General features: G+C 47.6%; 1 non-coding gene across 1 annotated transcript; it reads left to right on the forward strand.

Moving 5' to 3' along the window:
- The first annotated feature begins 309 nt into the window (after window positions 1-309).
- On the forward strand, window positions 310-381 carry TRNAL-CAA (transfer RNA leucine (anticodon CAA)). The gene has a single exon. It is a non-coding gene; the product is annotated as a tRNA-Leu (tRNA).
- The last annotated feature ends 13,115 nt before the right edge of the window (window positions 382-13,496 follow it).

A 13,496-nucleotide genomic window follows, 5' to 3' on the forward strand; every position in this document is an offset into this window, starting at 1 on the left:
TTCTTACTGCACATTTTCTCACGTAACTAGAGTGCAGCAGAGTGGCGCACTGGAAGCGGGCTGGGCCCATAACCCAGAGGTCCGTGGATCGAAACCACGCTCTGCTAATTTTATTTTCTTTTGCATTAGTGCATACTTTCTTACTGCACATTTTCCCACGTAACTAGAGTGCAGCGGAGGGGCGCAGTAGAAGCGTGCTGGGCCCATAACCCAGTTGTCCGTCGATCGAAACTACGCTCTGCTAATTTTATTTTCTTTTGCATAAGTGCGCAGTTTCTTACTGCACATTTTATCACGTAACTAGAGTGCAGCAGAGTGGCGCAGTGGAAGCGTGCTGGGCCCAAAACCCAGAGGTCCGTGGATCGAAACCACGATCTGCTAATTTATTTTCTTTTGCATAAGTGCGCAGTTTCTTACTCCACATTCTCTCACGCAACTAGAGTGCAGCAGAGTGGCGCAGTGGGAGCGGGCTGGGCCCACAACCCAGAGGTGCGTGGATCGAAACTACGCTCTGCTAATTCCATTTTCTTTTGTATTAGTGCGCACATTCTTACTGCCTATTTTCCCACGTTACTACAGTGCAGTAGAGTGGCGTAGTTGGAGTTTGCAGAGGCCATATCCCAGCGGTCCATTGGTCAAAACCACGCTCTGCTAAATATATATTCTTTTGCATTAGTGCCCACTTTCTTACTGCACCTTTTCCCACATAGCTGTACTGCAGGAGGGTGGCGCAGTGAAAGCGTGCTGAACCTGTAACTCAGAGGTTCTTGGATGGAAACCACGCTCTGCTAATTTTATTTTCTTTGCATTGTGTGCAGTTTCTTACGGCACATTTTCTCACGTAACTAGAGTGCAGTGGAGGGGCGCAGTGAAAGCGTGCTGGGCCCATAAACCAGGTGTCCGTGGATCGAAACCACGCTCTGCTAATTTTATTTTCTTTTGCCTAAGTGCGCAGTTTCTTACTGCACATTTTTTCACCGAACTATAATACAGCAGAAGGGCGCAGTGGAAGCGTGCTGGGCCCATAACCCAGTTGTCAGTCGATCGAAACTATGCTCTGCTAATTTTATTTTCTATTGCATAAGTGCGCAGTTTCTTACTGCACATTTTATCACGTAACTAGAGTGCAGCAGAGTGGCGCAGTGGAAGCGTGATGGGCCCATAACCAAGAAGTTCGCGGATCGAAACCACGCCCTGCTAACTTTATTTTAACTTGCGATAGTGTGCACTTTCTTACTGCCCATTTTTTCATGTACCTAGAGTGCAGCAGAGGGGCGCAGTGTAAGCGTGCTTGGCCCATCACCCCAAGGTCCGTGGATCGAAACCACGCTCTGCTAATTTTATTTTCTTTTGGATAAGTGCGCAGTTTCTTACTGCACATTTTCTAACGTAACTAGAGTGCAGCAGAGTGGCGCAGTGGAAGCGTGCTGGGCTCATAACCCAGAAATTCGTAGATCGAAACCACGCTCTGCTAATTGTATGATTTTTTGCTTTAGTGCGCAGTTTCTCACTGCACATTTTCTCACGTAACTAGAGTGCAGCCGAGTGGCGCAGTGGAAGCGTGCTGGGTCCATAACCCAGAGGTCCGTGGATCGAAACCCCGCTCTGCAAATTGTATAGTTCTTTTGCATTAGTGCGCAGTTTCTTACTGCACAATTTCTCACGTAATTAGAGTGCCGCAGAGTGTCGCAGTGGAAGCGGTCTGGGCCTATAATTCAGAGGTTCATGGATCTAAACCACGCTCTGGTAATTTTATATCCTTTAGCATTAGTGCGCAGTTTCTAATCTAACTGCACATTATCCCATGTAACTAGAGTGCAGCAGAGTGGCGTGGTGGAAGCCTGCTGGGTTATAACCCAGAGGTTCGTGGATCGAAACCACGCCCTGCTATATTTATTTTCATTTGCAATAGTGTGCACTTTCTTACTGCCCATTTTTTCACAGAACCAGAGTGCATCAAGGTGGCGCAGTGGAAACGTGCTGGGCCCATAACCCAGAAGTCCGTGGATAGATGCCACGCTCTGCTAATTTATTATTATTTTGCATTAGTGCGCACTTTCTTAATTCACATTTTGCCACGTAACTACAATGCAGCACAGTGGCGCAGCACGCCCATTGATTCAGAGGAATTTAAGCAAGAGTTCCTTAGCAGAATGCCGAAGTTGTCAGATAACACCAAATCAGCTTTAGAGCTATCTATAACGCCGACGGAAGTAGAAAGGGCTATAGATAAAATGAATCCGGATAAATCTCCAGGGCCGGACGGGCTTAGTGCTTCGTTTTATAAGGAGTTCAAAAATGAATTATCCCAAGTACTTGCAGATGTCTTCAATCAAGCTTATAAACTTAATGTCCTCCCTAGGTCCTTTAGTGAAGCACATACAGTTTTGATACCTAAGACAGAATACTCGGAGAAGTTAAAATTAGTTTCTTCGTATAGACCGATATCACTAACTAATTGTGATTACAAACTTTTAATGAAAGTACTAGCACGGCGACTTCAAGGGGTAATCAAAGAATTAGTAGGGCCTCACCAAACATGTGGGATTATGGGACGCTCCATTGTGACTAATATACACAAGATGCGCTGTGTGCTCGAGTGTAGCGATGCCAATCAAGTAGGGGTAGCCATTCTATAGATTGATCTCGAGAAAGCTTTTGATTGTGTTTCCCACAACATTCTTGACCATGTCAACATTGGTTTTGTAATCAGAGATGGAGTATCTATGGCATACCGGAACTGCACAACCCGACTGGTAATCAATAAGACGCTAGGAGATACAATTAACATAAAGCGTTCTGTTCGTCAGGGCTGCCCGCTGAGCCCCCTACTTTTCAGTTTATATATAGAATCGTTGTGCTTAGCGATAGCTCAAAACAGTTGCATTCGTGGCTATAGATTACAAGAATCCGAAGTTAAAATTTTGGCATATGCCGACGATGTGGCTGTTTGTTGCATCGATCAAGATAGTGTTTCCACTACCATCAGTGTGGTTAAAAGGTTCGGCAAAGCAACTGGCAGCCTAGTAAACTGGGGAAAGTGTCTGGGTTTCTGGCATGGAGAGTGGTCATCAAAACCAGACTATTTTGGCAATGTTAAATGGGTGACCACACCTGTCAAGTACTTAGGGGTGCCACTGGAATTTTATAAAGATAATGAGAACTACTGGCAAGAACAAGCGAAAGAAATCCGGACGAAAGCTAATAGATGCAACGGTAATTATCTGTCAGTGTTTGCTAGGGCGACTGTCTGTAATCTTTTCTTTGCCTCAAAACTTTGGTATGTGATGCAAGTATTGCATTGTTCAAGGGCAAACATACAGAAGTTCCATCGTATCTTCGCAGTGTTCGTGTGGGCTTCGAACTGGGAGAGATGCAGTCGAACTAATCTGTTTCGAAAAGTGAAACACGGAGGGCTTGGTTTAACACATCTTTTCATACGCCAAGTCGTAAATAGGTTCTTTTTTTTTCGCTACACAAGGGACCCTTTCTTACGTACAGTGTGCCAAATGAGACTGACGCGGGCTTTACCTGGATATGTGGTTAGCACGCATGACTTGACCGGTGCTGTGCGCGGGTATCTTAAAGAGGTTATTCTAAGTGTACGGTTTTTATCTGTTAGATTTTCCAATGAATATTTGTTTTCAGTGACTCGAAAGAAGTTGTACAAAGATGTATGCGATGTTGTTTTACCTGAACCGCTGTACCGTGCCATGTACGCTGGAGGTGAAGGAAAAGATGGGCTTAAAAGAGTGAAGAGAATGCAAGTGGCTCCTGGCGCGAAGTCTTTCTTTTTCAAGCTGCACACAGGTACACTATCAGTCAGGACATTTCAAGCAGACCGTGGTTTTTACTTACCTTGGGGGACAAATTGCCTTATCTGTAAAAAACCAGAAAATATTGACCACGTTTTCTTACATTGTTGGGAAGGAGTATATTTTTGGGATGTACTTCAAAGGACGTTACAGAAAAAATTACCTTTGAATTCATATAGTATAAGATTTCTGCCAATAGTGGACGAAGAGGGAATGCCTTTTGATTTGATTATGCTATGTGGACTTCACTGTTTATGGCGGGCCCGTATGGTGGGTTTCTATCGCGATCAGGATGCACGGCCTGCACGAATGTATTTCCGTGAATGTATGGCCAAGTATGTTGAACTGCAGAAAACTCAGGAGATGTTACCTGAGTGGTTGTCGAGGGTGGAGCCCTTGGCAGCACTTAGGGAATTTTAAGTTTCTGCCGAACTGTTACTGCTTGTTTTTGTTCTGCTTGTGGTTTGATGTATGCGCCTGTAAACAGGCAATAAAGCAAAAAAAAAAACAGAGTGGCGCAGTTGAAGCGTGCTGGGCCCATAACCCAGAGGTCCGTGGATTGAAACCACGCTCTGCTAAATTTATTTTCTTTTGCATTAGTGCGCAGGTTTTTACTGCACATTTTCTCACGTAACTAGAGTGCAGCAGAGTGGCGCAGTGGAAGCGTGCTGGGCCCATAACCCAGGGTTCTGTGGATCGAAACCACGCTTTGCTAATTTTATATTCTTGTGCATTAGTGCACACTTTCTTACGGCACATTTTCTCACCGAACTAGAATACAGCAAAAGGGGAAAGTGGAAGTGTGCTGGGCCCATAACCCAGGTGTCCGTCGATCGAAACCACGCTGTGCTAATTTTATTTTCTTTTGCATAAGTGCGCAGTTTCTTACTGCACATTTTCTCACCGAACTAGAATACAGCAGAGTGGCGCAGTGGAAGCGTGCTGGGCCCATAACCCAGAGGTCCGTGGATCGAAACCACACTGTGTAATTGTATAATTTTTTTAGGGGCGAAGCTCCTTAAGGCGTGGGCTGTGCGTCCCCTGTATGTAGCCACCTCTCGTTTAGTTCTTGCAGTGTCCACTAGATGGCGGTACCGTCTCCTGTATGTCGCCTCCTCTCGTTTAGTTCTTGCAGTGTTCACTAGAAGGCGGCACCGTCTCCTGCATGTAGCCACTTCTCGTTTAGTTTTTTCAGTGCTCACTAGATGGCGGGACTTGTCGCTGATGAAGTGGAAGTGTGCTGGGCCCATAACCCAGGTGTCCGTCGATCGAAACCACGCTGTGCTAATTTTATTTTCTTTTGCATAAGTGCGCAGTTTCTTACTGGCTGGCGATGCAGATTATAAAGGAAAGACTGCAGGCGTGGATAGAGGATGAGGAGGTGCTGGGGGAACTGCAGAATGGGTTTCGGAAACACAGGAGGTTGGAAGACAATCTGTTCTCACTGACGCAATGCATCGAAATAGCAGAAAAAGAACACAGGCCCCTGTGGCTAGCATTTTTGGATATCAAGGGAGCGTACGAGAGCGTGGTTCAAGAGGAATTTTGGGGAATACTGGACACACTAGGCGTGGAACATGTAGTCACTAATCTTTTAAAGGGTGTCTATAAAGGTGACAAGGTAGTTATAAAGTGGGAAAAACAGGTATCCAAGCCGGCAGAGGTAAAACGGGGGCTTAGGCAGGGGTGCCCCCTGTCACCCTTATTATTCATGATGTACCTACAAGGATTAGAGGCAAAATTAGAGGGAAGTGGACTGGGCTTCAACCTCTCTTTAGTCAAACAAGGAAAACTTATTGATCAGGCTCTACCAGCATTAATGTACGCAGATGATATAGGGCTAATGGCCAACAACAAGGAAGATTTGCAGAGATTGATGGACATCTGCGGTAATGAGGGAGATAGGTTAGATTTTAGATTCAGTAGGGAAAAATCAGCAGTCATGATTTTCAATGACAACGAAGGTAGTGAGCTTAGAATACAGGAGGTCACGCTAGAGATAACAGATAAATACAAATATCTGGGCGTATGGATAAGCAATGGGGCCGAGTATCTGAGGGAACACGAAATATACGTGACGACTAAAGGTAACAGGAATGCAGCAGTCATAAAAAATAGGGCACTGTGGAATTACAATAGGTATGATGTTGTGAGAGGAATATGGAAAGAGGTCATGGTTCCTGGGCTGACGTTCAGCAATGCGGTCTTGTGCATGAGATCAGAAGTTCAAGCAAGATTAGAAATTAAGCAACGTGGAATAGGTAGGCTTGCTTTAGGAGCTCACGGGAATACACCAAATCAGGGAGTACAAGGTGATATGAGATGGACATCATTTGAGGGCAGGGAAGCTAGCAGCAAGATAAAATTTGAGAAGCGATTGAGAGAAATGGGGGAAGAGCGTTGGGCTAGGAAGGTTTTCAGCTACTTGTACATGAAGAATGTCGATACAAAATGGAGGAAGCGAACCAGGAAGTTGACTGGTAAATACTTAGAAAACAGCAGGTGGCAAAACCAAAAAGAACTATCGGTTAAGAAAAAAGTGAAGGAAACGGAGACTGACATGTGGAGAATGGGCATGATTAAGAAGTCCGCACTAGAGATCTATCGAACTTTTAAGCAGGAAATTGCCAAGGAAAGGATCTATGATAATACTCGGGGTAGTTCTCTACTGTTTGAGGCCAGGACGGGAGTACTGCGAAGCAAGACATATCGGGCCAAATACGAAGGGGTCGACACAGTATGCAGTGCGTGTGGAGAGGAAGAAGAAACTGCCGAACACTTGATAATGTTCTGTAAAGGGCTTCACCCTGTAGTTCAGGATGATGGCGCAGAGTTTTTCAAAGCACTGGGATTTAGGGACAGCGAGGGCAAAGTAGACTTTAAGCGGGTAGACTTAACTAGAAGGAGGTTATCTGATTGGTGGCTAAAGTCAAGGCACGAGTGAAAATTAAACCCTTCACTGCGAAGTACGAATCCTCAACTTCATTATTTAAAGGAAAAAAAAGATAAATGTAATGGTTAGTTCACTAAGTATTACGGCTAGGTGGCGTTAGCCGCCGCCCGATCTAAAGGGTTCAGCCACATCCATCCATCCATCCATCCGATGAAAAGATGCAAGATGTTATAAACTAGACGGCGGTACTTGTAGTTGATGATGAAAGATGCGAGATGTTATAAAATAGGAAAGATGTCACATATGGCACGTGTCATTGGTGGAAGGCAATCGTTCGATTTAGCTCGGAGACGTACGCTAGAGGGAGCATTGTAATAAAATCGAGTAGGAAAAATGTACGGCAGATTCATGGTTTACCAGGTTTTCCTCCAGAGCTTCGCCCACTCATCATCATTCACTTCGTGGATATGGCGGCACTTTTTGCATTGGTGCGCACTTTTCTACTGCACGTTTTCCACGTAAATAGTGCGCTGCAGAGGGGCGCAGTGGAGGCGTGCTGGGCCCATAACCCAGAAGTCCGTGGATCGAAACCACGCTCTGCTAATTTGATATTCTTTTTGCATTACTGCGCACTTTAATACTGCAAATTTCCTACATGACTAGAATGCAGCAGAGTGGCGCAGTGGAAGCGTGCTGGGCCCAAAACGCAGAGGTCCGTAGATCAAAACCACGCTCTGCTGATTTCATTTTCTTTTGCATTAGTGCGCACATTCTTACTGCCTATTTTCCCACGTAACTACAGTGCAGTAGAGTGGCGTAGTTGGAGTTTGCTGAGGCCATATCCCAGCGGTCCATGGATCAAAACAACGCTCTCCTAATTATATATTCTTCTGCATTAGTGCCCACTTTCTTACCGCACATTTTCCCACATAACTATACTGCAGCAGAGTGGCGCAGTGGAAGCGTGCTGAACCCGTAACCCAGAGGTTCTTGGATGGAAACCACGCTCTGCTAATTTTAGTTTTTTTTTTTGCATTGTGTGCAGTTTCTTACTGCACATTTTCTGACGCAACTAGAGTGCAGCAGAGTTGCGCAATAGAAGCGTGCTGGGCCCATAACCCAGAAGTCCGTGGATCAAAACCACGCTCTGCTAATTTCGATTTCTTTTGCATTAGTGCGTACATTCTTAATGCACATTTTGCCACGTAACTACAATGCAGCAGAGTGGCGCAGTGGAAGCATGCTGGGCCCATAACCCAGAGGTCCGTGTATCGAAACCACGCTCTTCTAATTTTATTTTCTTTTGCATTAGTGCGCACTTTCTTACTGCACATTTTTCCACGTCGCAAATATGCAGCAGAGTGGAGCAGTGGAAGCGTGCTGGGCCCATAACCCAGAGGCCCGTTGATCGAAACCACGCTCTGCTAATTTTATATGCTTTGGATTATTGCGCAGGTTCTTACTGCACATTTTCTCACGTAACCAGAGTGCAGCAGAGTGGCGCAGTGGAAGCGTGCTGGGCCCATAACACAGGGTTCTGTGGATCCAAACCACGCTTTGCTAATTTTATATTCTTGTGCATTAGTGCACACTTTCTTACGGCACATTTTCTCACCGAACTAGATTACAGCAGAAGGGCGCAGTGGAAGTGTTCTGGGCCATTATCCCAGGTGTCCGTCGATCGAAACCACGCTATGCTAATTTTATTTTCTTTTGCATAAGTGCGCAGTTTCTTACTGCACGTTTTCTCACGTAGCTAGAGTGCATCAGAGTGGCGCAGTGGAAGCGTGCTGGGCCCATAACCCAGAGGTCAATGGATTGAAACCACGCTCTGCTAATTGTATAATTTTTTGCAATAGTACGCAGTTTCTTACTGCACATTTTCTCGCGTAACTAGAGTGCAGCAGAGTGGCGCAGTGGAAGCGTGCTGGGCCCATAACCCCGAGGTCCGTGGATCGAAAGCACGCTCCTAGAGCTTTATTTTCTTTTGCAGAAGTGCGCACTTTCCTACTGCACGTTTTCCCATGTAACCAGTTTGCAGCATAGTGGCACAGTGATTCCACTTCCGGCTTTCGAGCGATACGGTCGCGGAATGTTCGGCTCCGACGGAGCGGTATCAGCGGCCCGACCGGGCCGCGGTAACAGGGTTCTTGCGCCAAGCGCCGACGATTATCAGGTGATTTTGCCCAATCTGCCTTCCGGACGCATCGCTGCTAATACCGTTTTCATGCATGGTGATCCGAGAGCCCGGCCTTACCGCGTCGAAGATTACCGGGACACTTTGGCCAAGCTTGGTGCGCTCGACGACGTTTTGGCGTTGGGGGCGTATCAAATGAACCACGTACGGGCTGTGACACTGACGAGTGCTGAGGCTGCTCCGAAGTTGCTCTCCGCCATCGATGTAAAGGTAAAGGATCGCCCATGTTTGCTCATTGACCCAAATAACCGCGAGGTTCGCTTGAAGCTTCACTGGTTGCTGCACGGCGTGACCGACGAAGACGTGCGTGTTGCCTTGACTCCCTATGGGAAAGTATTCGAAGTGAAACGGGAGAAGTGGCGAGCACCGGGCATCACAGAAAAGGGCTCAACGACGCGGTCTGTGGGACTAAAGCTGCACTCCGACGTCAAGGTGGATGACATTCCGCACCAGCTCAAGATTGCCGGGGAGCTGACTCTCGTTGTCGTTCCAGGCCGTGCACCGTTGTGCCTACGGTGCAAGAGTACCGGTCACATACGTCGCGACTGCCGAGTACCCCGCTGCAGTCGTTGTCCCCGCTTCGGCCACGAAGACGCCGAATGCGCGAAGACATATGCCAGTGTGACTGGACCAGCGCAGGAAAGTGATGCACTGGAGCACCTCATGGACGAAGCAGACTCGGAAGAAACAGCAGGAGTTAACCCGAACTCTGCTGTAGGACCGCGGTAAGAATTCGTAGCGCGGCAATTTTTGTTTGCTTTTATTTGCTTTGCGGCGTAAGCTTAAGAAGGCATGTCAGCCGCGGGCTGCCAGCGTTGCTTGAGTGACAAGCGGTTGAAGCGCGACCGACCGGTTTTGCCACGAGCGCAGACACGCGGCGCCAGCAGATTGCCCTGCTTTGTCGACGGTCGAGCGTTTCCAGTTACTACTAACTCAAAGAAAAGGGAACCAACCCGGGCAACGAAAGGGTTGAGATTGTAAACGTCGTTGCGACGGCCCCCCTAATTGCATCTCGGAACTGGCAGTCGGCGCATCAACGGGCCTCTTCCGAGACCCCGCGCACCGCGGTGACTCCTCGCATCGGTTCGGCGTATGGCCCGGCCACGTACTGTTTGCGCGCCTGCAAAATCGGCGGCGCGCGTTGCGAAAACTCTGAAGTCACCGACGACCTTTTTCTGCCGGGCCGGCTTTGGTCCAGTGACTCTCAGAAGCGGGCTCGCGACACGGGAAATGGTGACGGTCGCCCGTTCGACGCCTGGGTTTCCTATTGTTGAATCGGGCATGTCTTCGACTACATCCCCGTTTATCTGGGCAAAGGAACTCGTAAGCAGAAATATGCGCGGTCAGCGAGCGGTTCCTCGTACGGCGCACAGAGGCAAAAGGATTATAGCCCCGTTGTCAAGAAATTGACGTGGTAGAGAGAAATCGCCCTATGGCCGCACTACCGAGTACAGCTAGCTCTGTCTAAATAATTGGGCGCCGCGAAGCTGGCCCTGGCCTCTATGCTTTTTCTAGTTTTGTTTTATTTACGTTTTGGTTGTTGTGTGGTTTGGGGAGAGTGCATAAGTCCCACGTGCACGAAGGCGGGATCCTCGTGGCGTTTTTTTTAATGTACCCAATGTACTGTCCAATCAGAGGACAAGCTAGTGATTATGTGCCGAGATGGTGGTAAGGGCGGAGCGCCAGGAAGAGATAAGAAGAGGCCCCGTGGCGCCGCCGAGGGTTCTGAACCGAGCTTGCGGTGTTAGGCACCATCGGCTCCGCCGAACCCCGTAGGGTCGCCCTACAGAAGTCGGTTCATTTCCAAGTTGTTTTTCTTTTCCTTTTTTTTTTGTAACATTGATGTCCATTGTTTTGTAAAATCTGTAAATACAAGTTTTTCTCAGCCATCTGAAACTTCTTCAGCGTTGCTTCTGCTTCCTCGTCAAGCGTCCAGCAGGCCAATAGCCGCTATTGGGATAGCGGCGTACGGTTCTTCTCCCACTTTGCTACACCACCACGGGTGGTGCGCTTCGGGCGCCGAGTGGGGAGAAGTGGTTTCTTCTACGTCTAGAAGAGAACCTGATTTTACTTCTGCTGTGGAAGATGGGTCGTCATGCCGTCAAGAAGAGGGCGTGTGTGAAGCACCAGGTAAGCCCGACGCCGGGCTTTCATACGAAGGCGTAGGCGAAAGTAGTGAAAAGGTGGATGCAAGCAGCACCGGCGGCACGTGTCTTGGCTCAGCAGACGAGACCCCCTCCGAGGCTGAACCAATGACTGGGATTGAAAGCGACAGTGGCACTGTGACGGCGAAGCGTCCCCGTGACGAAGGGAAAAAAGACAAGGGCACCACTGCTGCCTCGCCGGACGAACCATCCGCCAAAACGACTCCCGCTCGGCGGCCTAGCATCCGGCCACGGCCAAACATTTCGTCGGAGCGCAAGACGGCGGAAACGCCGCTTTCGCCAACTTAAGGACTGTACTGGGACAAGGCGTTCAGGAAGGAATTGCAGTTGTAAGGTAAGCGTCGTGCCCCTGGGTTTTTCGTAGCCTTACAATGGTGCAAATAGAAAATTTAATCCGTGTGGCCACTTTAAATGTGCGTGGCCTGGCCTCACGGAGAAAACAATGTCAACTTTATCAGCTAGTAAGTGACCTCGACCTTGACATACTGGCAGTCCTTGAGACTAAAGTCCATGGCGACGATGAAACTGGGGGCATGGTGCGTCAATTCTTGCCGCGGTATTCTGTTATAGTTAGCCATGCCATAGGGACTTCTTCCGGTTGCGTTTTGTTCGTCAGACAGAGTCTGGGTGCTAAAGTAGAAGCCTCAACGTCATGTCCGTCTGGTCGGCTCATTGTTTGCGATCTTTTGTTTTCGGGATTGGAATGGCGCGTAATATGCTTGTACGCACCGACTGTCACTGACGAAAGACGCATATTTTTCGAACAACTAAAGCCGTATACCAAATGTAATAGGCTCCTAATCATTATTGGCGATTTCAACTGCGTCCTTTCAGCCAAAGACAAAACTAGCGAACGACATTACAGGGATGCAAGTACGGCTGTCTTAAGCGATATAGAAAGAGAAAATGGTTTGGAGGATGTGGCTGAATGTATCGGTGGCGGCCGGACTATGCAGTACACCCACTTTCAGGCAGCCAGCCATGCCCGACTAGATAGGGCGTACGTGAGTGTAGAATTGGTACCGCGTTGCAAGGCATACCGTGTTAACGCCGTTCCATATAGTGACCACTGCTTGGTTAGCTTTGTAGTAGCTAGCACGAAAGAAACGAAAAGGGCCTTCGAGTGGCAACTCTGGAAATTGAATTCGAATCTGCTGAGTGATGAAAAATTTATGGAGGAAGTAATGACGGAAGTTGAAAAAATGAAAGTTCGCAGTAAAAAGACGTTTAGAGAAAAATGGGAGAACTTCAAGCAGGTCGGTAAATTGAAGGCTTTGGAACGCTCGAGCGCTATAAGCAGAGAAAAGGGAGCAGAAGAAAAGCTCATGCGCAGAAACCTGGAAAAATTGCTCCTCGAAGAATGTAGAATGCCCGGCATGTTTCTTGAAGATATTCGCGCGTTGAAAAGTAAAATTGAGCGGTTCGATGTCGAAAGATACCGCGGTGCTATGGTTCGGGCAAGAGCCGAGCGACTGATAACGGCAGAAGCACCGTCAAAAAGGGCGTTGGGCTCAGAAAAGTGGCATGCGCGTCGTAATCAGATAACAGAAATTGAACACGAGGGTGAAGTCAGCGATGACGCAGATGTTATCGAGCGTGCTTTCTTTGAGCACTTCAATGGTTTATTCGCCGCCAGCTCAGTTGATGTCGATCGTTTTAAAAAAGATTTTTTACCGCTGATGCCAAAGCTTGACAATAATACAAAAGAAATATTGGAGGAACCCATTTCGGAAGAGGAAGTTAACAGTGCTACTGAAAGTATGCATCCCGGGAAATCGCCTGGCCCTGATGGGCTTACTTCCGCCTTTTATAAGTGTTTCAAGTTTGAAATAACACCAGTCTTAGCCGACGTTTATAATGAGGCATTCGAGCTGAAAATATTACCCCCATCCTTTTCATCATCTCACACTGTTCTTATACCAAAATCGGAAGAACTCGTTGCACTGCTCAAAGTAAATTCTTACCGCCCAATCTGCCTCACTAATGGAGATTACAAGATATTCATGAAAATCCTAGCTAAAAGGTTGCAAACAGTCATTACGGAGCTCGTGGGGCCGCATCAGACGTGCGGCATTAAAGGTCGAACTATCCTCACGAATATACACGCAGCACGGAGCATCCTCGAATGTTGCGACGCTATAGGTGCGCGAGTCGCAATGCTGCAAATCGACCTCGAGAAGGCTTTTGACAGGGTGCCTCATGAAATTCTGCTGTGCATCCTAGATTATGTGAATTTAGGGAAAATAATCAAAGAGGGGGTTGTCATGGCGTACCGAGACTGCTCAACGCGGCTAATCGTTAACAAGGTGGTGGGGAAGCGCATCCCAGTCAAGCGTTCGGTCCGTCAGAGTTGTCCTCTATCACCAATATTGTTTTGTTTGTACATAGAGTCCTTTTGTTTGAGTGTCATAAAGAATGACTGTGTC

This window comes from Rhipicephalus microplus, chromosome 5, assembly GCF_043290135.1.
Source record: "Rhipicephalus microplus isolate Deutch F79 chromosome 5, USDA_Rmic, whole genome shotgun sequence".
NCBI lineage: Eukaryota > Metazoa > Arthropoda > Arachnida > Ixodida > Ixodidae > Rhipicephalus > Rhipicephalus microplus.